This window comes from Passer domesticus, chromosome 4 (genome assembly GCF_036417665.1).
Source record: "Passer domesticus isolate bPasDom1 chromosome 4, bPasDom1.hap1, whole genome shotgun sequence".
NCBI lineage: Eukaryota > Metazoa > Chordata > Aves > Passeriformes > Passeridae > Passer > Passer domesticus.
Window position 1 is genome coordinate 20,404,744 of NC_087477.1, and position 27,292 is coordinate 20,432,035.

The following is a 27,292-nucleotide window of genomic DNA, read 5'->3' on the forward strand; positions in this document are numbered from 1 at the left end:
CACCTTACTAGTCTCCTCCTTTACTATAGATTAGCCTTGGAGAAGCAATTTTTGTTCTCCTTTATGTAAGAACTGAAATAGGGATTATTAAAAAGGCCATATGGATTCAGTGGCTCTCTTCTGTTGAAATGCCACCATGGCTATTTTACTTTGAAGCACAAATTAATAAGATTTGCTTGATTAATATTGGATAGTAATTTGATATAGACTGGACAGTCAAATAATATTTCTAGAATATGCGTAAAGAATCTTTGAAAAGGTGGAGAGAGGAAAGCACTGAGATTTGGTATCAAATATTAATAATGATTACCTTTATATTAATCTGGAAAGCAACATCAACATGAACTACTACTTTGCACTAATAGTTGCATCTAGTATACTGAGTTCAAACATAAAATATTTATTTTCTGAACAGTCTCAACCTATAGTGCAAATTAATATTGCCCAAATAAGTACCAGCCATTGAGCACAAAAAAATGATATGACACAAAACCCAAGTTTAAAATCACTGTCAGACATACATTGAAGCCAAATGAAAGCCAGTTGGAAGCTTCTCAGAAATTTGGCATTAAAATCCATATTTTAGACCTTATGGCTGCATTCATTGCCATATGTTGAGAGCTGTCCCTCTCTATTTATGTGTATCTTTGGAATTGTCCACCCCTATTTATTTGCAATTACTTATTTATGCATAATGGCTCAGCTACTAAAAGTTATTAACATATTGCTGCAGTTTGAAGGCTGAACAACAAATACAATTAGAGGTTGAGAGGAGACTGAACCATGTCAAAAGATCAAGTCTTATTTAGTCACACAGTGATAACTACCCTATAGCCCTTGCTCTTGTCAAAGTCCATTTCAGCCTATATTTTATATTTTCTTTCAAAAGTAACCCTAATATACTGAAATAACAGAAAAGTCTGATTCAAACTGGAAATGTTTGATCTAAACTCACTTCAGTGTTCCTGACCAGGCTGCTGATCAACAAGACAACATCTAGCTCTAAAAAGGGGGGTCATATATTGGATACTGAAATTACCATGAGCCACTTTTCAGAGGCTAATATTTTGGAAAGGACCTGTCACTGCCTTTTGGAGATGGCATATCCTCAACTATAGCAAATGTGAGAAATTAATTTTACCACAGTGTCTGTTATTCTGATTGAGAAATGCATCCCAGAAGACTCAAAGCAGAGGGGAAATTAAACAGCATCTTCCCCTCCACCAGCTCCAACTGGTTCTGACAATACTTGGCACAACCCTTTGATTCCAGTTTTTATTGCTTCCCCAGCATGTTATTTTTTTTCTCATGGTTTTTCCTCTTGAGGTTCTTTCCCTGATTTCTCTCTAATATACATTGAGTTCAGCCAGCAAAGAAACACCTTTTTTTTTTTTTTTTTTTGCAACAGAGCCATGAGCCTCCCAACGAAAAGCAATGTTTTAAACAACATAAGGCTGCTAAAAGTTTGCTGAATTTTAGAGGGCTGATAAGCTATTACACTGTGCCTGTAGCATCCCAACAGCAAGGCTGCTGGGGAAGGAAATTCCAGAGACACAAGATGACAGAGAGAGGCTACATTTCCTTTTCTTTTCTTCTTTTTATTTTTTTATGTTTTCCTACTTTGAGAGTTTGTTTTGCTTTAAAACACATAGAATCAAACATCAGCAGCAAAACCCAACACTTCAAAACTAAGCTTTGAACCCAAGTTGTCTCCATCTTCTTTTTCCTCAAGACAGATTTTATTACATACTCTCTGTTTAAACTATGGTTTCACCTTGTAAAATACTTCAGAGCTGAAGGAGAAGGAATGATGGAAACCATCCAAATTGAAAGTCTTATTTAATTATGTGCAAGTTATAGATTGTTTTCTGGATCATTTTAAAGCTGGTTATTAACAGGTCTCGTGCTGGCTGTTAGCAAGAGAGCAAGTTGGCTATAGCCACATACAAATCTTGTAACAGCCAAATCATGTCCCTGCAGACAGCTAGCTGGCCTCTTTTATCGTGGGATCCATGACAGTGGGAGATATTTCTAAATGCATTTATCCCCATGCAGTTCCCACAAGCCAGAAAAGAGCTCTTGTCATCATTATCTGAGGTATTTATGCACCCTGAGGACAAAGACAAAAAAGAATTTGGGTGCTGTAGGCCAGAGATTCACTTCCCAAATACTCCCCTGCTTATTTTAGTACACAGGCACTTAGCAATTGGTAAGCTTCCCCATCTTTTTGGCTTCCATAAGAGACTTTTTCTTCAACCAGTACTGAAAAATTTAGCATTTCAAATTTTTAATTGGCATCTTCAAAAGAAGTCCCTAATAGATGCCACAGGAAAGATGGAAGCACAGCTAATGAGAGTCAAGGAGCCCAGAAATGCTGAGAGGAGTGATAGGGCAAAGAGCAAGTCAGCCTCAGCTCTGTATCACTTTGATATTCACAAAACAGCCATCGATCAAGATATATTTTGCCTGGAAGCATGATCCTTCTAGAAATGTATACCTGAACATTGAGATCAGTCTGATCTTTTTTGGTAGGTTTGATTTGCACTCCACCTACTCTCTCTGCCTGTGAGGAAAACAGCAAGTTTTTCCCCCTAAAATTCATATTATACAGTTATCTTCTTTTTCCCCTTCCATCATGCTTTCCCCACGGCATAACATCTTATTTCATGTAATGCCTTGTAAATACTAACTCTGCTGGGTGAGGCTTAAGGGAAAACATTTCAACATTTGCAGCATAATGAATTAGAGAGGCACAGATAGGCTTCTCTTTTTTGAAGTTCCTAGACTAGCATCTAACTGTCTGTCTTTTATTTTCAGATAAAACCTTTTTCTAAACCTTTCCAAAGGCATGAACCCTCCTGATAGAAATAGTCATTTACCCAGCTCTGATCAGAAGGATTGTGAAGTGAATGCTTCTGGAAAGGATTAGGAAGAAATAAAGTAAAATCTGAGATTTGTTCTTAATTATGAATGTCCAAAAGGAAAGTGTGGAAATTGAAGAGAAAGCAAGAGACAGTTCCACAGCTTTTAAATAAGAATGTTATGACTGCAAAACTAGAGGCTCAGAGTCAGGTGTCTTGCAAAATAATTCACAAAAAAATTTCCTATGAGGTAATATACTTTTTGTCTTACATTTCCAGATTCTTGAAGAGATAGACAGAGGAAATAGCTCACTGATGCATCTCAGGAGAAAAACCTTTAGAATAAATGTTTGCATTCAGCATCAAACAGAAGTATTGCAGTATAACCTAAAATATTCCACTTGAGTAGGTTATTTTTTTTTTGTCCTGATAGAAAAATAAAATTTCTCTGACTCCACAGAAGGAATTTAAAGATTCCAAAAGGCAATTGTATGAAAAATGGTAACTGTGAAACAAATTCTTTTTCTATAGTGTTGAAATATAAATTATTTTAAAAACTCCATAATGTTTTCATGGGATTGCTTATTTGGTGATTGCACTGGGAGCGTGACAATATGCATATTGAACATACAGAAAAGTGCAAGAATCAATCCTGTCAGCTAATATTTTTCATCCATTTCCATTGGCACATGGAGCAAAGGATAATTTTGGCTATTAACGCCCTTACTGAGGACAGATTTTAGTAAGGATGGTGTTAATAGCCAAAATTTTGGGTCTGTGAATACCCAAAATTTCCTCCTTGTAATACCCTGTGGTAGGCAGTAAGACACCTTGCTGGATCAGTGACCCAGGATTTCAGGGGAGGAGTTATAACAGAGATGGGCAGGGAGTGGAGATGTGTGCAAGGCATTGTAATTGTCTGTAAGAACCCTGTGCCAATGCCATACCTGAAAGCAATGCTGAAAAGTCTTGTTGGGAATGACGACTGTGGCTGGCTCCTCTGTATCTATTAATAAGACATGTAGGGCAGAATGAATACAGAAACATAAATCAGCTTATAAACTGGCATTTTAAACAATTTTGTACTTTCTTTCAGTGAAAGAAACAATTTATTTTTCAAAGCATAGAAAAGCACTCACGATTGCACTCAACTCTGGACTTACTGTTTTTTCTGATTCTATCCAGGAAAATATGTATAATAATTAAGTTTCCACATGCAGACATCCTGCAAGACATTTATTGTTGAAGCAATTATGCAATTACACACATTTGTTCATTTACAAAATAAGCATATCTATCCATTACTCTGGATGCATCTGATCATGATAACTGCGGTGCCCTGAGCTCTCGATACTTCCCGAACAGGTTCTCTGAGTCGCATTTAAATATAACAAGTGTGTCAAGTGTGTGTTAAATTAAATTTACATTTAAGGCCGACTTTTAAGTCAGCCTACTTGGCAGCTTTTGCTAATACAATTGTCTGTTTCTCACCTACAGAGATACCTTTTCTTTACAGAGTAAATCTTATGCAAAAGTCTGCAGAAAAACCTAGAATTTCTGTCAAAAGAGAAGCCAGGGAATTGCTTGATTCTTGATTCAACCTGACATTGCAAACCTCGATTTGAGGCTTGAAATAGATTGATTTACAAACAAACAAATAAAGTTATAGAACTGAAAAAATGAATATACATCATGCTGCATCTTTTCTTGGAATACCAAAGATAGCCCAGGGTAATGAATGCATCCAGGATGAATATATGTGGATCAGCAATGCAATAAAAATTGGCATGCAGATACCTCTCAAGCATAAGAATCAAAGCCAGAAACAGAAAGAGTATGGGTGACAGCAACTGTTTCATGTCTTGTGTATGGAGGTTTGAAATACAGCATATTCTTTCAGGAAATGTAAGGAATACATGTGGTGTTGTGACAGGTTAGCTTTTAAAGTAAATGTAAAGCAATTAGACAGATTAAATAATGTTTTCACAGAGACTGCAATTTGCAAAATGTGTGTCGGACTGGAATGGTTTATTATTATAGTTTGTTAGTAGGATGCTAAGAATGATTTAAATTGAATTAAATTAACACAAAGGTTTCTTAGTTAAACAGCATCTAGCTGCAGGGGCCAGCAATCATGATCAATTTCATATGGCATAAAGACAACTCTTCAGTATGCATTGAAAAAATTATGTATGTTATAAATATTCAGGAAAGTTAAGACAGCAATGTTTAGAAAAAAAATGTATTAGGCTTAGATACTACCTTATTTCATCACATTTTTCTTATCCAGGGAAAGAAAAAAAAGTGAGTTGCATTTTCTGACCTTAAGATTTACAACTTCCTCTCCCAGTTTGCTTAACATCTTTTCTACCTATTGCATATAGAGGATACAACAGCTGGAATAAGGAAACATTTTGACTGCTGTTACATCTACTAGCACTCACCCTTGTCATATTTTGCACAGTGCATTAAGCAAAATCATAATAGGCAGTTATTACAAGCCTGCTTTCTATTTCAGTGAATCTGTGTTAGGCAGGGGCAGGAGAGCAAGGAAAGTGAGCAGAGGTGAAAAAACAGCAAAAGAAACAAAACCCCCAAACCAAAACAGAATAATTACACTGTACCATGTCAGGAGCAGTAGTGAGGTTTTCAGAATCCCAATGTACTTGTTATGAAAGACATGATAAATGTAACATTAAAGCAAAACAAAAGAGAAATACTGTACACAAGCAATCAAAAAATATTGCTACCAAACCAGTAATCTAATCACAGGGACTGAAGAGCAGAGGGGAGAGATTCCTTTCTCTGTCCGTTTGCCTTTCTTTTCCCACTTCTTCTCTCTATTCTAGTCCCCTCCTCCAGTCTATGAATAGCATTTCATAAATTTTGGCTGTTGTGGCCAATAGTTTGGAGATGATGGAACTTGCTTTTTTTGCAAAAGTTTTGGCTGAAAAGCTGAAATTCACTCAGAGTCACATTACCTGCCATTGTCAAACTGGCTTTCTTGACATCAGTGTTTTCCTCCTTAGATGGTGCCAGTCTGGAAAGATGAGATACAGACTATTGTCAAGGGCTGTTACAGCTGTGTGAGTTAGCAAAGGGATCTCAAGTTCAATGAAATGGATTTGAAAAGATGGGAGTAAACAAACACCTCCTTTTGCACAAAAGATATAATGATGTTCTGAGAGGGCTACTCCTATGCAACAACATGACTTAGAAGTACTTTTTCACTCCTCAAGAGATGAAATAAATATTTTAATTATTCTTAATGAAGTAACATGATTCTAAGTGATTTTTACCAAACTCAAAGGTCATAATTAATTTCCAGCAATTAAATCTTATTGCAGACCTTTTGAAAGCTATAACTTTACTGAAAAAGCACACTTAGTTGACATAGGAAAGCAGAAAAGCCAGTCCATAAGCCACTGAAACATCCATTAATATATGCCTTATTTTGGTTGCAGATAAGACCAAGAGTTTAAGAAAAACTCGTTAAATTTTTAAAATAAACACATATATCGATATCTGTATATATTTTTGTATTTGTTGCCATGTCCCATCCATATTCCATTTGAAAGAAAAATATTAAAAAAGTAGGAATTGCGATTGCTTTCTAAGTACAGAGGAGATAGCAAATCAAATCAACGGTCCTTATCTGGGCAGCCTGTTGAAGTCTCCAAGAACACAAAGAATTTCCTGGCATCTCTTTGCATGAGGAATCTAGCATCTTATTTGTACTCCCACAAAGGTGAAAAATTATAACACATTCTTTAGCCAAATTTTACTCACTGATAAAAGTGTGTCTGGGGAGCCAGAGAAAGCCATTTCTTCCTAGGTATAAAGCAAAATGTCATCCAGAGAAGACTGTCCACCTTCACTACAGAAAATGCTAGCAAATACCAGCATCATCTTACTATTAGACTATTGTAATTCCAGTTAGCAAAAATATATTCATATTTATATGAATATATTCAGAATTTTCTTCAAATAATGTCTAAAAGCAGTCAAAAAAATGGAGATGATGTAAATATCAGGTTCTATCAGTTCAAAGACATGTATAGGTTTTTTTCACCTAAATACAGGTAAATGCATAAGCAAAATCAGTTTCTGATCTCTTCTGTTATAAATAAGGTTTGTCACTAGGAAAAATATGGGATTAATATTTAATCTGGGGAGGGCAAGGTAAAAAAATTTACGTACATGTCTGTGAACATTGGACCATAGACACCTTCATCAACTTCACTAGAGAGATTTCTGAGCAAGAGAACAGAGCACATCACTTGTTTTGCTCTTGTCTGGCACTGAAACTTATTTAGGAATTCCTTCTGTGATAAGGATTTACAAAAAAAGTAATCTTTCTAGTGCCATTCCAATTAATTTTATTGAGATGAAGTGCTCCTTGGTGTCTTGGTTCTGTTTAGGGCAGGGTTAATTTTGCAGTAGCTGGCAGAGGGCATGGCCAGGAGGTTATTCTGTACCACCTCATGTCCTTGCTGGGGGCAAGAGAAAGGGACAGAAATGGCTCTGTCTGATCCAGAACACATGGTAGAGGCAGACATCTGGTATTGTCTGTTACTGGGGTTTTTGTTTGCTCTGTGAATAGTTTCTTTTCTTATACCTCTTATATTTAAAATTGTTGCTGTTGCAGTTTGATTGAGCTCATTGCTGTTTCCAGTGTCCTGTCTCAGCCTGTGATCTCTGCCTTTTGTACCTGTACTTGTAGGGGTGAAGGGAAGTGGTATATGGCTTTATTGGGACTACTAAATGGGAGAATTCCATTTTTAAGCCACAGCATTATGTTATTTATCTATTCTTTTAAAGGAAATACTGTCTTTAGCCAAATCCCAAACCAAATAACAATACCAAAACTCATTTCTGTCTTAAATGCTTGTTTTCACAAATAAAAATTAAAAAAAAAAGTAAGTCCCAGACTTAAAATGGATTTTAGTATCCATTTCATCAAATTTCTGGATGACATATTATTTAGTTCAATAAGGAAAGAAAATAAATTACTTTTAAGGTTACTTGAACTCAATATGGAGATAATAATATCATGCAGACTTACTGCTGATAATTGCAGTGACGAAGTCCAAAAAAAAATATTGTGTAATTATCACCAAAATCAGACCTTTGGATACATGTTCCTGAAACTCCACATTCATGTTTGATGACAGCCAGAGTGAACTGCACAGTGCTATCAGAATGTTATTTCCCCCTTATCACCTGAGTGGTTTAATAGCCACAATTCAGAATTTTCTTCAAAAAAGTCTAAAAGCAGTCAACAAAAAATGGAGATGTAAATATCAGGTTCTATATGACAAAGATATGTATGGGGTTTTTTTTCAACTAAATACAACTTTGCTAATGTAACAAGATTTGTTTTCTAAGAAATATGTATAAGTTCCACAGATTTTTGAGAAAAAACCTGTTACTAAATAATGGGACGGGGTTAATAGTTCTTATCAGTTTTTTTCAGTTGTTTCCATTCTGATTCTGTTTCACAACCTTTGCCTTCACTGACTTCTGTACAATTGTATCAGAGAAAATCAATAAATAATACTGAGAAGTGTCACTTTTTAGAAATGAACAGTAATATTTCTTTGGGGTCTGTTACATAACAGTCCTCAGTACTAAAAATTCATTATTTAAAAGCCAGTGAAGGGGGTTTTTTTCCCCAGGGATAAGCTTTCAGATTTTTTTAAAACTGTATTATCAAGGGAGTCGTGAATTACAAACATCAAGAAGTATGGCTGCAACACTTTAAATATTAGAGAATTCAACTAGACTGGAAAAACAGAGTGAACTCCTTATGCTTGAAATCTCATTCTAATTAAAAATCTCCCTTGGCTGTTAATACCCACAAGTCAATAAGTTGATATGTTAGGCTAATTTCATGTGATGACAGCAAGCAGTCCCACACTGACAGGGGCTGACACACAGCACAAGTAACACAGAAGCAACGAGGAGTTTCTGTCAGTAACAAAATACATGTTTCCAGTTGAAGTCAGTACCTGCTAGCATGCCAAAGTGCCAGCAGCCAGCTCTGAGCACACTTGCTGCAGATTTTTAAGACTGTCACATCACTAAATCAAAGTTGCTCGCTGGTTGCCAAATGTTAGCTCATTAAGCTGAAGGAATTACTGAGTAGCCTCAGAAAAGAAAACAAGTTCAGAGAGAAGTATATGAATATGAAAGTATCTCTGACTTGCTCATATGGAGCCTGGTACTTCAGCAGTTGTTCCATTTGCTGTGTCTTGAACAAGGTTTTCAGGTTTAGAATATTGAAGAAAGCCTGAGATGTTGTTTTCTTAGCTAGTGCTGATCCTCCTAAGAGCAATTGCCTCCAATAATGACAATGAGGTAGAATTTTTTTTCCAAGTAGAAACTAAAAGTGAAAACTGTAACTAAATTTTCTCCTGGAAAAGTATCCACATAAATAATAAAAACGGAGTTGTCAATCAGTGTGCTTAGAGAAGATTTTTGATGTATTATGACCAACAGAGAAGTGATTTCTGGTGCAATACCTAAGACTGCCATATTGGTATATTCCTTTGGGAATTTCTGATTAGCCTCACTTCTTGATTTATCATCCAGAGAAAAGGATTATTTTTGAAAACCCTTAAAACACAGCCTAATACTGGCAGAGATGTGGAACCCCAGGAAGGTGGGGAACACAGACAGTGAGGAGTGAGGAATAAATGGGTCAGTGGAAGTGCAGAACATGTACCTGCTTGCTGCTGTTCTTTCCTTTTCTTCAACAACAGGAAAAGAAAGCTGTTTATCTGCTAATACTGTACCAAAAAAATGTACTATAACATCAATTTATTTTATTGAGTCTACAAGTAGTCAACATTAAGCAGATTTATGGTTTTAAAAACTGTTCTATTGTGTGTGTCTGAGGAAATTTCTCTCTTCTAGATAAAGCTGCACTTCAGCTACACAAGGAGTGTATATGGGAACTGCTTTATAGGAATCATTTGGCACATGCTCTGCTTTTAGATTTGTGAAAGTGAAATCACATTTGATGGCTCTACAGCTAAAATTTAAATCAGCTCTTGGCCTAACTGTGTTCTGAAAACAGCTGCAGCATACCATGGCAGTGGGAAAACACCACCTGACATTTCCAATGTTGGGATATAAATGTAGGGTATCACATTAATAGCAATCAGCTTCTCTGAACTGAGCTGAAGAGAGTGGAATTGCTGGGCCGGTTAGAGCTTTGTGAAAGCCTGAGGTGAAGGCTGAAGAGGGGAATGCTAGGGATTCATTTTTGAGGGCCTGTTTACAGATTGTGAATGCAGTTAAAAAGTTAATTTTGTTTCAATATGACTTATTTCCATTACATCCAGAAGAAATTGTGTGGTTTTGGCTCTCATATAATTTGCTTTATAATGAGTGGTTTTGGAATATGATGCTAATTGACAACATCTAGTCATAACACTTTTAAAAGAAACCATTTTGATGAGGCAAGGTCTTAAAGTTTTTCTTTACAAATGTCTTCATGAAGATGAGATATAATTTTTTCAGTTAGACCAATCTCAGTCTAAATAAACTGGCAAAGAAGATGACACAGGGAGCAGGCTCTCTTCAGCTTTACCAGACAGATTCCAAGTAGGATTTGCAGGAAGGCTGCATGAAGGTTTGCAGGAAGGTGGCTCCATCTACAGACAGAGGCTAATGTGATCACAGCTTCACTGCAGAGCAGTCTGGGGGTTGCAATGCCAGGTGATTTCAGCCAGGCTCTTTAACCCACATGAACTAGCCAGAGAAGACTAACTGTTCCAAACTATAATCCAAGTCTCACAAAAAGAGCATTAAAATGAATTAATCAAAGCTTTTTGATGTATCCATTAATTGAATTTTAATTTCCCTCCTTTCATCCCATTTAATTCCTTAACATCTGGGATACTTCAGAAACAGGCAATCACACTGGATTTATAAACAGACAGACCAATCAAATTGTCACAGGAGTAGACCACAGGTGGAATAACTATACTGGGGGAAACAAAATAGTTTAAGACACTGACACTTGCTAGCCCAGAAATGCTGCATGTCATCATCTCAGCTGAGATTGTGTCTGTCAATCTGTGGAGCTCAATTCCTACTTAAACACGTGATAAGTCCTTTCTAAATGTCTCAGTCATCTGCAGAACCTCTTCACGTCTGATTTGCCAGCTGTCTAAATCTTTGTCTGTGCTTGTAGATTGCTGTCTGTCCAAATAAGCCCTGACAACTCACTCTGCTAAGCTCCTCCTCTGTGAGAGCTCAGACACCCTTAAATGAAATAAAATGTACATTTCTCACAGGACTCCTTCCCCTCTGAGCTTCTCTTGAGCACACGCAGGTTCTCCCAGGTATTTCTCCTGTTAAAGGTGATACACAACCATGTTGTCTGAAGCTGTGTGGGGAGTGGCTGAATTTAAACTGGAAGAACTTGGGGGTTGGTGTCTGGTTCTCATGCTGACAGATTTGTCTTGGACTCTGTGGAAATAAACTCTACCTGAGATAACAGCTCTTATCTTAATTGTGCATCTTCACCAGAGAAAAGATTTCAAAATCTTTTTGCAATCAATTCTGAAAGTTTTTCAATTGCAGTTTTTAAAAATGAAGAAAACATCATTAAACTATTTGCAATTATGAAGCCTTTCTGCAGATAAACAATCAGTTCTTCCCTTCTGACAGCGAGCTCTGTGCCGGGGCTATGACTTACCCTAAACTATGGTTCAATTTTGATTTAGAGATCAAGGCAATCATTGTAGTGTATCCAACACATGTCAATGACAACTGTTCAACTGATGACTCAGCAGACTCATTATTTTCAGATATACTGTGAGGTGAACCTGGAAATACCACACTTCTAGTAGTGATGGCATATTTTATACATCTCTTCTACACAAAATGGTTTCCCAAGTGATTATATTTATTTTGAAAATATCCAGATCACCTATATATTTGCATTCAAGCAAATTAGTTTAGTAACATAATAGTTGCTGAAATAAATGAATTCAATGTGGCAAATTTGCAGAGTGATAATTTGAAATTATACATGTCAACACCAGGAAACAGAATCTAACAGCAATGCTTATCCAGTCATGATAAGAACATTTGTTCATGCAATCTAAAAGCCTAGAACACAAATATTCTCAGTGAATGCCCTGACAGTTTGCTACTAATCAATAAATTTCTGCAATACTTGAATTTTAAACTCAGAAAATCACGGAGCACGAGCACCTTTGAACACAAAAAAGCCGATGCAGAGAGAATACAGAAGCACTCACCCATCTTGTCAGAAACAATGCTTTTCATGCACTCCTGTCCATCACTGTTTAGACAACCTATTCTGGATACAAAATGAACACTGCTTTCATTTTGCCCTGGTGAATTCTCCTGCTTTAATACCAGATTCTAGAGCACCTGCATAGCACACTGTGACTTTGTGCTCACCAGGAAGAGCAGCTGAGAGGCTGTCACCAGTTCATAATGGCCAGGCATTTGGCAATTGGATGAAACACTGCAAGACCCATGAAAGTGGCCCAATGTTATTGGCTGGTGATAACTTTCTTTTCAGAGATTGATTCTTTTTCATTGTACTCCTGGCTGAGTGCAGGTGTACAGAATAATAGCCCTTGGCCACAAAGAAGATGAAAGTCAATTACAGCTGGAGATGAGAAAGAAAATTCATTTTTGTTCAGTGTTAGCTGTTGCCCCTGTGAACACAACTACATGCTTTTATCACATAAGAGCAAAGAAAGTCAAGGTGTAATCTCTGCTCTTTAACCCCCTTTCTCCTTTATGCAATATAGAAAGTATAACATTTTTTAATATATCTATATGTCTTTGGTGCATGTCAAGTTGTCTGCCTGAAAAGCAACTCAAAACCATTATTTTGTACCACAGAGAACAGTTTTGGCCGAGTGGATTTTCAGTAGGCCTGGATACAGATTTGAATTATATTTAAACATATTGATGTTCCTGCTCACAGATGTTTATGAACTTTATCCATGTGAGAGGAAAGGAAAAAAAATTATCCAACGATAATGGAAATTTAAAGGTTTCCTAGAATCTCCCTTCCTTTCTCCAAGCTTTCAAAATTAAAAACAAAAAGAAAAAAAGAGAGAAGGAAAATCTTCCCTGCCTACATGTCTCTGGTAATATACCTAAAATTTCCCCCTTTTTTATCATGTCAATAGACAGTAAAATTAATCTTTTAAAAAGCTGAAATAGCATTTTATTTTTCACTCCTGAATGGAATAATGAGATGCCTACTTCCTTATGGAAGTCATCACAGCAAAATGTTTTAAATTCCCTCTTATAACAGTGTTTTCGTGTAGTAATACACCAATGTGATATATAGTGCATGTTAACTTAATTGTAGAATAAATCACATTATTTGTATTACAGACTGAATTATTAATCTCCTACCCACATGCTTTCCTATTCCATCAGGCAGTTCAATAAGAAAATGCAAGAAAGGTGCATGTTTTTTCCCCAAGACAAAATAATTTGCTGTAATTACTAGTTTTATTATTTTTTTTTGCACGTTGCTTTCCCACATACTTAAGTGGTAAGCACTCTTGTCCAAACTTTACTATTTCCCAAAGGAAGTATTAATGTTATACCTAAATTTGGAATAAAATATATTGTGAGATGTTCTGAGTAAGGACCTCTTTTCCTATATTGTATTAATAATTTCAGAAGAAGAAATTATCACAGACAAGTTAGGTTTTTAATTAAAAATAGGCCTGCAAAAGCATGAAAATTATTAGAAATGTTCCTCTGCCTTTTCTTTAAACCTAGTAGCAGTAATCTGTTCCTGAGGATACATGTAATGAACCAAACTATACTCAGCAATGCTAGAAATCAGCTACACAACACCAGTGCAGGAGGACACGAGCCACTGAAACCAGTTACAGCATGCAAATAACACACAGAGGGAAATAACTAACCTGTGCTGTAAAAAATACATTTTTATTTGGCTTTGTTTTCTTAAACAATGAGTTATGCCAGTAATAGACAGCTCTTGTGCGCCTTTGTGCGGACACCGAGATGCACACATGAATGCACTCCCAGTTGTATGACACCCTTTTGGTTTGTTTTTTTTTACAGAGAATCACAGAATGGTTTGATTTGGAAGGGACCTTACAGAACATCTCATTCCAATGTCCCCAGACATGGGCAGGGACACCTTTCACTAGACCTGGCTGCTCAGAGCTCCATCCAACATGGTCTTGAATGCTTCCAGAAAGGAACAATCCACAGCTTCTCTGCACAGCCTGTTGCAGTGCCTCACCACTCTGATAGTAAAAAAATTCCTTCCTAATATGTAAAGATGCTCACTTTCAGCATGAAGCCATATCCCTTTTCCTATCACTTGTAAAAAGTCTGTCTCCAGCTCTTTTGCAGGTCCCCTTTAGTCCTTAAACATATTTTCTTTTTTCTAACCATAGTCTCTTTTAGACACTTTTGACTGTGCAACCAGGCTGAATAATGACAGCTACCTAAACACACAGAGAGCACTACCCTTCATTTTGAATCTCAATTTGCACCTGAATCGTATCATTACATTGAGCAATATCACACAGTGGGTGAAACTTTCCACATTTAGTATTATGAATTTTGTTTAGAAATAAGAGGTAACCAAGGAGAGTTCAATAAAAGAAGAAAAATTGAAAAAAGAACCCTATTATGAAACTCACTTCAAAAAGCTTCCCAAACCAGATTATATTCATTTATTAAATGTTCAACATGCTATTTTATTTAAAATTGACACAAGATTATAGCGTCATGGTTTAGGAATGGCACTCTTCAATTTAGTACGCCCCCATATACAGGCAGACAAGTCTGAGACTGTCAGGGTCTTTTACAAGGCAGTTCATGTGCTAAAATTATCCTAGATACTAACTGATTACTTCAAGGACTTTAAAGTGTTACTGAAGATCTGTAGATGACATAAGGCATGACAGACTGGTGAGGACTGAAGAGGTAGGTAGAGACACAGATCAGGCAGTCTTTGGCAAAAACAATTCAGCTTAACCAAACAAAAAAAAGTCAGAAATATATACATCCTAGGTAGGTGACTGTTTTGGAAAACAGTGATAAAGAATTTGTGAGCCACAAGAAGCAATAAGCAGAAATGAATGATTGTGCAGCAAACAATATCTTGGATCATAACTATCTTTTACATATGGAGAAGTTATGTTACTCCTTTAGATATCATTCATGATGGCTTCTGTTCTCTCAATGCTTACCAGAATTCCTTTCCACCTGAGTCTAAACACACAAACTCCTCTGAGAAGTTACTTCACTCCAGTTACCTCCTCCAGCTGCTTGCATCATGACAAATGTAAGATGTAAGTAATAAAAAAAGGCAGTTACTTTGACCTGTCACAAATATTTTCCTAATGAGAAGACTGCTTCTCCTTTGCCAAGAAAAACCTGCCATTTGTCCTCAAAATATTTAGGAGAAATGGCACTGAAATAAGGTCGGCCTAGACGTGGAGTCAAGAGTAAGGAAAAAAGCAGTCTCTGACTAGAAAAGAATTTAATGTCTGACTGCCTTTAACTGGAATACCTGCATTAAATTGCAGGTTCTAAACACATCAGCTGTCTTGGTTTAAGAAAATTTAAAGGGGAACACTCAAAAATTAGTTTTCCCCCTTTGTTTTAACCAATTTCTTTACACCAATAGGAAGAAACAAAATAAGAAGAGATATAAGTGAAAAAAATAAATCTACTAAAAAGTAAAATTGTGAAAAGAAAAAAAACCCACTATATTAAGAGCTAGATAAAAAATTGCTAAATATCACAACTTGAGAAACTTGAAATGGCAGAACACACCTTCCTTCCAAGATGGTGGCTTCCTTAGCTGACCTTGTGGTTTGAAAAGCAAAAAGAAAATGGCAATTGTCCCCCACCCTAGGATGGCAAATATGCTGAATCTAATCCACCACTTCTCGAATTTAAGCAATACCCAAAACCTCATAGAGGAATCTCTGTGAAAATTTAATATTTACTGTTATTATTAAAATTAAAATTTCAAGATTCTTCTCTAGTCCTTTCTGAGTGAGCTTCGTGTCCAGCCAACTTCTGAGACTGCAAATAGGGATTATTTCCTCTCCTGGAAAGCGTCGGGTTAGTACCACTCAAGTGAACTTTTTCTCATTTATGTAAAGAGATTTTGAGAATCCTTATAGTACTGCAGCGACCTGGAGCTCCAGCTCTGCAACAGGGGCTGGCAGAACAGGGAATTTCCAAGTTATGCAGGGCAGGTGTGATGCTGAATGGCCCTCTATGGCTCATTCTGCCCCATGCAGTAACATTCCCTCACTTTTGATGGGAAAAGGATATGACATATATGCAGGAAATATCAGTCTTCAGATCCTTCCACAGCCTTGGTACCTTGTTGGTTTTGATTCAGGGAACCCATCAATAGGGAATGAATAAAGTGAAATTGAACTTAAGCAACTCATTATCTAGTGAGACACTATCATAAATATAGATGGCAAAAAGTGAGAGATCAAAGTGTAAGGCCCAAAACTACTCGCTCAGTGTAACTTTTATAAGGGCTTTACGGTTGTTCTTGTACTCCGAGCTGGATGCATTGGAGAAATACTGACAAGATGTTCTCAAGAGGTCAAAGTAACAAAAAAGGCTTGACTAGAAACATTAGAGAATCAGAGAACTTTGGCAAAAGGTTTAGACCAGCATTCAGTTGACATGAAACACTTTCCAAAGCATTAACTTAACCCATTCAACTTCACAATGTCTAAGCCCATTCTATTTTAAGTGACTAAAATGCCAAGAAGGGGGAATAAGAAGAGAAGGAGAGAAAGACAGAAAATATATAGAAAAACAGACATATGGTTACCAACTCCTGGTTTCCAGCAGTGCTAAGCTGATAAAATTACAAGAGCATGTAGGGCCAAGACATATTCTTGACTTGTGCTCAGCCCTAAATATACTTTGGTCTTCCTGGGCCTTTCCCCCAGGTGGGATTTCTGGTCATTTGCTCATTCAGGAGCTGGGTTAGGGGTTCCAAAGGAGGCTGTGGAGCATTGCCTCTGCTGTGCCAGGGATGGGCAGTCCCTGCCAGGCTGGGGTACAGGCTCTGGGGCTGGGGTGCATGGGGCAGGGCACTGCCTCACATGGGCAGGGCCTGACCTGACCCTTCCCCTACATACATGCACCCCAAAATGTCTCAAGACATCAATCTTTCCAGTCCCTCACAAAAAGACAGCTTAAACACCCTGCACTAGGCCTCCTGGTACAGGTCATATTTGTGTACCTGTATGTGTGCACATGGGAATACCCCAATACTGGTCCGGAAATTTTGCAAGAAATAATCCAAATGAAAAAAAAAAGTTATTACATGAAAGCAGAGACAAAACCAAAAAGAAACATTCAAGGAAGTTTAGTAAGGGTGACCCAGTTCTCTGAGGAAAAACCTGAAAAACTCAACAGCAGACAACACGACCACACTATAATAACATCTGATGACAAGAAACCTTCTGCTGACAAGATGGCCACTCACACTTGAGAAACCCTTTAAAATGAAGAAATTCTCTGTAGAGTAGGTATGCTCCTACACTGAGGAATTCTTGGGGAAAAAATGATAACAGCCTCAAAAGATGAAATTCCTAATTACAGACATATCACAGAAAGAGAACAACATGTCTCTGCAGAGCCATCCCCTGAGAAATACTCCTTATTTGATTGTTTTCCATGTCCTGAGCTTTAGAGAACACTAAAAATCTATACTTTCCTCGAGAAAGTCCTCGTTACAAAACACAAGATGACATTTTTCTGCACTACATCCCCCAACCTGGCAGGTGTGTCCCGTAGGGGAAGTGCTAGGATGGGCAGGAGGCTGTTTGCTCCTACAGATTCCCAATAACAACCACATCCCCTTGGCTCCAGAAACTCACTCCTATGCAGAGGATGTTTCTGAAATGCATTCCTTCATGGAAGGCAATACAGGTATGCTGGAACCCTCCCTCCACTGCTATTTTCTTCTAGAAAGTTTGTGTGATGCCAGAGGGTTGCTAAAGGAAATCCTCAAACTGCAAAGTCAATTCTTGATGTAAATTAATTGCCTAGACTGAGATAATTCTTCTTCCTCCATACTTGGTGTATGCTGTGGTGTATTTTCAACCCTCTTGCTCAGCTGCAGCTTTGACCTGAGGGGTATGTTTGCCTTCTCTTGTTCACATCTGATAACTCTTAAGAGAAACGGGTTAATAATTCCAGAAAACTTGACTTGTCTTTTCCTTTGAATAAGTACAAGTAATTTTTGAAAACTCTGAGAAAAGCTTATCTTTCCTAATAATTTTAAAGACCTCATATTTTTTAGTAGTATTCATTGAAAGGAAGTCAGTCCAAGACTTTCCCTTGATGTTTTCTCCTGCAAATGGGATAGTATTTTCAAAGCTATAAAATGGAGTTTAAAGGGAAAGGCTTTTTTATGGCTTCTTTGATAACTGCATATTTCATGATAATAGGAAATTATCAAATTTTATTCAAGGAAAGGAGGAGCAAAAGCTCTCAATATAGTACAGAGAACATGGAATACCTTACCTTCCTCCAACACATTTGGCAATTTGGATGTTGCAGACACTGTCATGATTTCTTTGTAAGCAAGCAGATTTATGGGGAAATCAGGAAAGAGGTACAGATCCCTTCTCTCTACTCTCCCTACATCTGCAGCATGAGAGTAGCCAACACTGTGGCTCATTGCACACAATATTTTTGAATAATTTTGCACTTTAACTCAGTAATGGCACGCATAAAATTTGAACATGATTGCTAAATGGAAATGTATCTTTTACAAGACAAGACCAGACATGCTTTTTTAAAAATATTTTTGAACTATTTTGTACAGTCTTAACACGTGCAGAGCTGTATAAGTTCTCTTTCCTGAAGTTTCATATTGAATTCATATGTTAATTGCACAGGATGTACCCTAGAAAGCCTGGGAATCATATGAAAAAACTCTTGATATTTGGTAAATTTTGGTCTTGTGCAACAGTCACCAAGGGTCTAGGCACTTTTCTTGTCAGGCATAGTATAATATAACATTGCAGAACTGATGGATGTAAATGGAAAAGTGTTTTTGGTAAGAGCATTGCCTTTTTACAGGTTGATTTTTTGTTCATTTGCTATAGCATTTATTTAAAACTTTGTTCGTATTATGAACTGAATTTGTTCCAATGAACAATATAGTTAAAATATATTTATTGTAGATTCATGACTTTCTGAGAAATAGATCCATCTAACGTGGAAAGGTATAAATCCAAAGAAGTAAAGTAAGGTTTTAGAAATACATTTGAAAATTTCCACATCCCATTCAATTTTGAAAACTTGCTATTGTCAAACTGCAGTCTGAAAGGACTCCTTGCCTACTAGGCAGTTAACAATTCATACTGATATTATCATTACAAGCTATTGGAAACAAACAAATAGTAGTCTCTGGGTTTTCCTTTTACTGACCCCCTCCTAAAAAATTACTTACTCTTCTAGTGAATAATTAGACACATTTTGAATCTCCAAGGAGCTGTACATGCAGGTTTTCTACTTCATGAAATGAAAGCTACAATCTAAGCACTGAAGCAATTTGAGCTTCAGACTCTTTCTTGGGCATAAATTCTAAAACATTCTGCAGCAAGAACCTGCTAATCTGCTTGCAAGTTCTCATTAGTTTCTTATTGTTACTTTCAATAAGTGAAAGTCATGGTGTAGGCTCCACAAAAATCAGATTTATACGAGTTTAATAAGCCCCATTGCAAGTCATTTCTCAGATGTTCATGGTCCAGTTATCTTGGAAAGCATGTAGGAAAGAAAACAAAAACCATTTCTAGACTCATGTTCTTGCAGCAGCAGAAACAAAGGCAAAACAGCAATTTCCTCTACCATGCCGTAGAGAGAAGTCCACATTTTGCTCCTCTGTCAGAAATCAGCAATGCTGTACAGCCAAAGTCAGCATGAGGAGAGCATGCAAATGGGAATGACAGGGTCAAGCAGTGTTGCTGTTTCCTACCATCAGTTTTTTCCTTCACTGATTTTTTAGTTAATGAATGGAAAATGGAACAGTGAAAGTTATGACAAAGTGTCACGGAATTCTAGTAGCCCCAGCTAGTAACTTTTGCTGAAAAGGGGGTGTAAAGATCGTGGTTAGATGATGGAAAATCTTGGTGTTGCTTGGGGAGATGTGACTATTGAGAAGCATTGAGATGGGAAACCAGTTACTGGTGTCGTACAAATCTAAACCTGTGAGAAACCAGCTACCTAAACAGGAAACAGCTCCACTGAACAATTCAGAGAGAAGTTTGCAGATCTCTTTTTTGTGTTTCTAATTCCTGTTATCTCTTTGAGTATTTGTTGAGGAATTATCCTGCAGCAGCTGAACATCTCAGATTTATATGCATGCTTAAAATATTTTGTCAATATATTAATGTCTTAATGTTTGTGCCTTCATGAATATAAAACTATATGAAATTACATTAAATATAATTAGGAACCATAATAATGCTCACCTAATATGCAAAATATGCTGGTTTTCTTCTCAAAGCCTACACATTTTCTTAGTTTCCTTTTTGTTGGCAAATAATTGCTATTTGCAACTTCTGGCTTTATTTGGATTAAAATTTCTCTAGAAAGCAGACTTCATTGTCTAGGTTTGTTTTTTCTCTAACACAACCAATGGAACAAAACAAAAAGTTATGTAAATGTGAAGAGTGAAGATTTATGCTTGCTTTTTCTTCCTTCTGAAATAAATTCGCAATTTTGTAAATACCAAGCTCTGGTACTGGCATAGATAGAAGAATGTTGATTTCCAGGTGCAGACAGCTCCTACTCCACAAAGCAGCCTATAGGTCCCCACTGTGCCACAAAATAGTGCCTGCTTCCCAGGCAGATTTTTAATTACTGTTCTCCTGAATGACACTACTGCTGCCAGTATGCTTTTCTGGTGGAGACAGCCTCGGGAGATGGTGAGGGTATCAATGCTTTTGTTTCCTTTGGTGCATAGGAACCTTTGATGGTTAAATGTCCCAGTAAGATCAATGTATATATATTTTTTTTAATTAATTTCATATTGTTTACTTCAATTATCCTACCTCTTCCCATGAGCATGGCACAGAAAACTTTTTGTCTCTGGTTTTATTTATAATGTTCTAATTCCACTCTGGCCTTATTCAGCTTTCATAAGGCCTGACTGTTGTTCCCCCATTAGAAAAATTGATATTGTCATAGTGCATGACTCACCATGAGCAATGACAGTCTATTGAGTGCATGGGGTGCCAGGTGTTCTTAGGTCAGGTTCAGATCTCACTCCTTTGACTTTAGAGAATGTGATTGTCATGACAAAAATTGACTTTATAGCATTGATCTGGGAAAAAACCTACAAAAAACAGAGAAAAGAATATTTCCAATGTTATACAGGAAGTATCCATAGGGTACTGCTGAGGTCTCCCAAGTCCCAGACAATTATTTGATGTCCTGTTCATTCCTCATCACTGGAGGGTGGCTTAGAAAAGAGCACAGCTAAGAAAGTGCTGAAGTCTTTTGAAATTAATAACAACATGATTCAGAACTAAGAAGTATAACCTCACATTCCATCTTATGCAAAAACTCCATACCAAAAACATTCTTCTTTGTGAAGATGACGTGATGACTGAATATAAAACCTTTGGTGTTTTTCTTACCTGAAATATTTACAAGCTATAACTGCTGAATACATGAAGACTGCAAATGGTGCCCACTCAGTCTCCAGGCAACTGCCATACATGATACATTTGCAGAGATTTTTTTAACACAGCTTTGTCACATTCCAATGAATGTATTATAATTACTGCCATCAGTACCACAACTGCACTGAAAATGAAGCCATATGTAATTTTGATCAGAGCTATCTCTCTGAAGGTGGGAAGAATTTAATGAATTTAACCTTTTCTCGCTTAAGATAATGTTTAATCACTAGGGTCAATATGAGAAAACTATTTTGAAAAAATGAAGTTTAAAATATCTAAATTGCTTGGGTTTGGGCATGAAATCAAGAGATTGATGCTAGAGGAACATGCTTTTAAAAATAAGGAACTTTGATTAGTTTTTCATGCATCTTTACAGGCAAATAATATTGTGAATGTCTGAAAAGTAATGAACAACACTTCAGGCTTACTAGCAGGTGTTTATTTGATTTTCCAGCAAGCTAAGTTTTCAGTTTTAATAACATGTAAGTGCTCAGCATTTAAAGATTCAGAAGGATAAAGTGGTTTAAAGCACGTGATTTAGGATCTCACAAGCTCGGTCAGGAAACATTTGTACCACAAAGTGAAACATAAATAGGCTCTGCTAATAATTACAAACTTGATAACAGTTTATTAGTACACATGGCTTATTCAGTAGTGCCATTTTAATTTTTCTGTCATTTTGCTAAAATACAACATGGTAAAAAGAAAATATATTTTCATCATGCTATCATTAAGCTAAATACCTAGCTGTCTCGTCAGCTAATAATTTAATATTGTTACATTTCTATTAATTTTAGGTGGAAAATTTTTAAGAAATATTTCCTTTATTTGGAAGAGAGATGATTTTTTTTACTTGTGATGTGTGTATGAAGAATATGGAAGCACATGATACGTGCAAACATTTTTAATTATTTTTTAATTAAAATCCATTATTATTATCATGCTGGAATCATATTCATTACCACTATTTCTCTGTGTTTCCCCTGACTCAAGTTTAACAAACAATCACTATCACTGGCTTCCTAAAATACAGAATACAAAAATCTATTATATGAAAATGCCAATCTGAGTGAATAATTAGTTAGCATGTGGTCATTTCCAACAACTTTTTTCAGTTCCTGTACTTCAACAAAAGTCTGAGAGCAGAATTTTATTTTTCATAAATTAATTTAATTTCATAACATATTCCTGCAATTTTTCATAGCCTGCATGTCACAACCATTCTTCTATAAAAACAATATGAAGTGGATTCCAAATACATCTAAGCCTTGAACTTTTTATTGTATTGTTCTCGATTTCCAAACATAAATTTATTTCACAGTACATTACTTTCTATTACACAGTTTTGTACTTCATCATTAATACCCCTTCATTTTTTCAGTAAGCAAAACTAAATATAGTTTTGGGTGTTTGGCTCCATACTTCAGTAATCTCACCATGTGTCAGATAGCTGAAGAACAATCAAATAAAGGACTGCAACACACCATTGTTTTAATTTAAAAATTAAATTGAAGGGGTTTTTTTCTTGAACTATAATGTATTTATGATTTTAAATTGATTAATGAATTGCCATTTTAACATGCAGTACCCAAATCTACAGCTTATTAAGTAATGTGTTTCTTCTACAAATTAGCTACCTCATACATGCTAAACACATCACATTCCATATTAAAGAGAAGAAACTGCTCCCAGGAAATCTTTATTATTAGCTCTTTTGGAGTTAATGTAAGAGGACATTTCAAAGATGCAGCACTTCAAAATGCAGCTGAGCATCCTGCATGGACATCAAGTTCTGATAAATGTGGGACCCTTCAGATATTGTGCAGTATTGTTTTATATTACACCGCACCAGTTCATGGAGAGATTTACATTTCTTTTATTTTTTCTTTTTTTTTTTTTTTAAACTGAATATATAATCTGTCAACACAATTTGAAATAATGAAAAATTGATTTACAGTGTATGAAAAATATATGCATGCTCAGATTCAGCTTCTAATTAATTCCTTTACTTGGTCTAACCAATGTCAGCTCATAAATGTAACTTCTCTGCATGTGTGGAAAACGTGAGAGTAGTGACCTGGTGGGCACTCGTTTTAAAGGCTTGAGAAAACTTGCTCTCTCCTTAAGAAAGCAGAGCCCACCATGCTGCCAAGTACATACAGGGTGCCTTTCTGCTTTTCCAATGAATTCTGCTCTTTGGTGGCCTCAGTGATTTGGTGGCTCACCAAGCTCTGCAGAGGGCAACCTGGACGCCATTGGCCACCACTCCTTCTCAAACATGAGGAAGTCCATAAAGTCATTAGAGAGACAACCCAAGGACACCCAATTGAGTGGATTATGTAGTTCCTGGTAGTTCCTTCCTGTTCAAATCAGTAGTTTATAATCCAAATTTCCAGGTTGTTGATCACTCCTCATAATGTTTAAAGCAACTTTTTGGCAGTCTTGAGTAAGCTTTGGTAAGAATTGATTGATTATGGTTCTTGTCTCCAAAAATCCTTCTTCTGACTATAAACCAGCAGATTCCCAATTTTGTCATGTAATGATTGCATCCACAACAATTTGTGAACATGTTTCTTGTGTCAATCAGCCACGTTTGCACATTGCCTCAGAAATGTTTGCTGTCCAACATTACAAAGCATTTCATTCCCAGGCATCTGTATAAAAACGTTCCTCTGAAGGTGATTCAACACTGGTGTGCTGTACATAGAAATCATGGAGATTGGTTAGAAAAGAGTCTAAAGGGTCTAAAGTCACCAAGTCTGATCACTAACCTGACACTGCCAGGTCCACCACCAAACCATGTTCCTAAGCATCACATCTGCATGTGTTTTGGACACTTCCAGGGACATTGATTCCACTACTTCCCTGGGCAGGCTGCTCCAGTGATTGACCACCCCTTCTGTAAAGAAACTTTTCCTATTATGCAATCTAAGCCTTCCCTCATTAGGAATATTTTGGAGAGCTCACACACATATTTGGATTTTCTATATTTAGCTACAAAGCTAAACTATGAGGTAAGAATATTTCTTTTTTAGAAGACCCTCTACATATTCCTTATCTGCTGTTGTTGAGCATAATAGAAGTGGTTGAGGGCGCTTGCCTGATTCCTGTGTTATAACTCAAAGTTGCTCAAAGTGCATGCTAAATTGTTAAACAGGGGTTTGCATTAGGAATTTCTCAAACACAGAAATACCTGATGTGTATTTTTTAACTACAAAATATTTCTCACAGTTCCGTTAAAGTATGGCCAAGAAAAGAGATGGTAAAATTGTTTATATCTATAGTTCTCAAAGTAAAGAAAACACCAGATATCTTAGGAACAAACATGAAAAACTTAAAACTGACTGATGCAGTGGTACTGAAGGAACAGACCAAAAAGGACAACAGTGTTGTAGAAGAGAGCAGACTTCTCAAATCCTGGGCAAAAATACCCATTATGTGATGCACTTAAAGGAACAGCTCAAAGGTGACTTTGCAAGTGTATTCAATCTGAAAACAGAGCTAGATACTGTATGTTAAGCAGAAAAACCATGAATTTTTCAAACTTAGCAGCTCATAAAGTTTTAATTTACTACCTAAGAGACCACCAGCAGACATAATGTAAAATGAAGCACCTGTGTCTTAAATTTACCAAGAAAATAGATTAACTCTTTTTAGTCAGTTTTCATTGTGTATATCATGCAGTCTATATCTTGAACACCACAGAGCCACTGACAAAGAAAGCAGCATTTTTGAACACCTGTCTTGAAATGTTTAGAATTGTGTCATTCAGAGTTAGCATCTGCAGTGCACATTCCTATATTATTAACCAGCTCTAATGTTAATATGCCAGTAACGTTTGAAGTAGAAATCATGAATTATAGGTTCTTTCAGTTGTACTTAAATTACTTTTCACAACAGTAAACAAACTAAACACCAAAAAATTTTCATACAGCTGTTTTTTCAGAAAATGTCAATGAAAAGAGTACTATCTATTGCTATAGAAGGAATCAATGGAGCCTCATCCTTGAAAATAAAGGCCTGTTCACAGGTAGGATACTCTCTCAGGTTAACAGCCATGCTGCAGAAGGAGAAAGCATTATCTGGGGAAAGCCTGAAGGAACATTTTTTTACAATTTGTATGAGAACATATGTAAAAAATATAAACATGCATATTATTTTTAACTGTGTTTTTATGATGAACTCTGCTGAGCAAGAGAGCAAATTAAAATAAAATATGCATTCAGCAAACTCTCCTGCTTCAGTCTTTACTGTTGTTCACATTAGTGTTACATCAGGTTAGAATCTGCAGGTTGATGTGCTGTGTTTGTATAACAAGATGGTCTTCTAAATAACATTTTCATTGGCACAGAGGAAGAAAATATGATGAATTTTTAGCCACAGTACGTATCTCACTGTATTACAAAGAGGGATCTCGGAACTTTCTCTGACAGCAGTACAGTTTGCCAAATGTACAACAGTTCATTCTTACTGTAGGGTAAGGGTTTTACTGTAGGCTGTAGGGTTTTATCATTTTAGAAAGTCACAGTGCAATTGAGCCCCATCAACTGTAGTCTTCACTGAATATTTGTTATTTTACTCTTATTTTAGCACTTATTTTAGGCTTGGCAAATCAGACAAAGTCTCAGGATGTTGAGCATTTTCTTCATTCACAAAATGTAATTTTTTGAGCAGCTCCCTCTTGCAAGGAGAAAATAAAGTTAGGAATGGGCAAAACTGAGGGGAGCTTTTAGGAGAATAGAGATGTTTTTTTGAAAAGCAATTGCTTCAAAATCTAGAATTTGTAATGATTGAAAGAGGAGTCTATATCCAAGCTATCATTGCTTGCATAAGTTCTACCTATCACTGAAAAAAAATTGCTCAATTTCAGAGAAAGGGGCAAATCCGTTTTGCAAAATGAATTTGAGACAAAGTTCAATATATAGGATCTTCATATTTGACTCTCAGAAAACCACTTTGAAATATTTCCCTATCTGCCCTTTAAGCCAAATTATGTTGATCCAAGTGCATAAAGAATAGTTAAGTAATTAGTGAATGCAGTTGCTCCATCAATGGGTCATACTGAATGGATGATAGCAGAAGAGATAAAGCAGAAAATCAGTCTGTGTGTCTAAGGTCCTTGCATTACCACTGTGCCTTAGATGTTTTATAGTACAACATGAAAAGGAAAGAATACCCACTAATGATACTTAATTGGCTGTTCAGTGTCTTCTCTCATTTTCTGTTCAGTGTCTTCTCTCATTTTCTGTCTTAACTTTCAATGGATTATTGACTGGTTGAACCACAGGAACTGCTTCCTCTTCATTTCTTACTATTAAACTTCTATACTTTGATGTATTTTGTCTTTGAAACTGTTTTATTGCATTTTGGTGATGGGTTGTTTTTCAGTTTTGGTCAGTTTTGTTGTTGTTGTTGTTGTTGGGGTTTTTTGTGTAGTTTGGTTTTGTTGTTTTGTTTTGTTTTTTTAAGTCCAAGTACCTAATATCAAAACCAATGCTTTTCAGCGAAACTAAATGAAAACAGGAAGTATAAATGCTGTGCAATTTTATGCAAACAGCAAATTAAACAAACTTACCAGTGATTCCAACTGTGTATCTTAAGACAAGTATATTTAACATATGATTGTTAATAACAAACTCCAGGAAGATTCCAATTAGTTTCTGCATCATAATTATTCTTAAGGGACTA

The 27,292-nt window shown here is 36.4% G+C and overlaps 1 long non-coding RNA gene across 1 annotated transcript; it reads right to left on the minus strand.

The window, feature by feature from the left end:
- Positions 1-3,820: 3,820 nt before the first annotated feature.
- On the minus strand, positions 3,821-27,292 carry LOC135299928 (uncharacterized). Its single transcript, XR_010361767.1, has 4 exons — positions 27,180-27,292; positions 21,120-21,255; positions 5,843-5,901; positions 3,821-3,867 (listed from the first exon to the last, which is right to left on the minus strand). It is a non-coding gene; the product is annotated as an uncharacterized LOC135299928 (long non-coding RNA).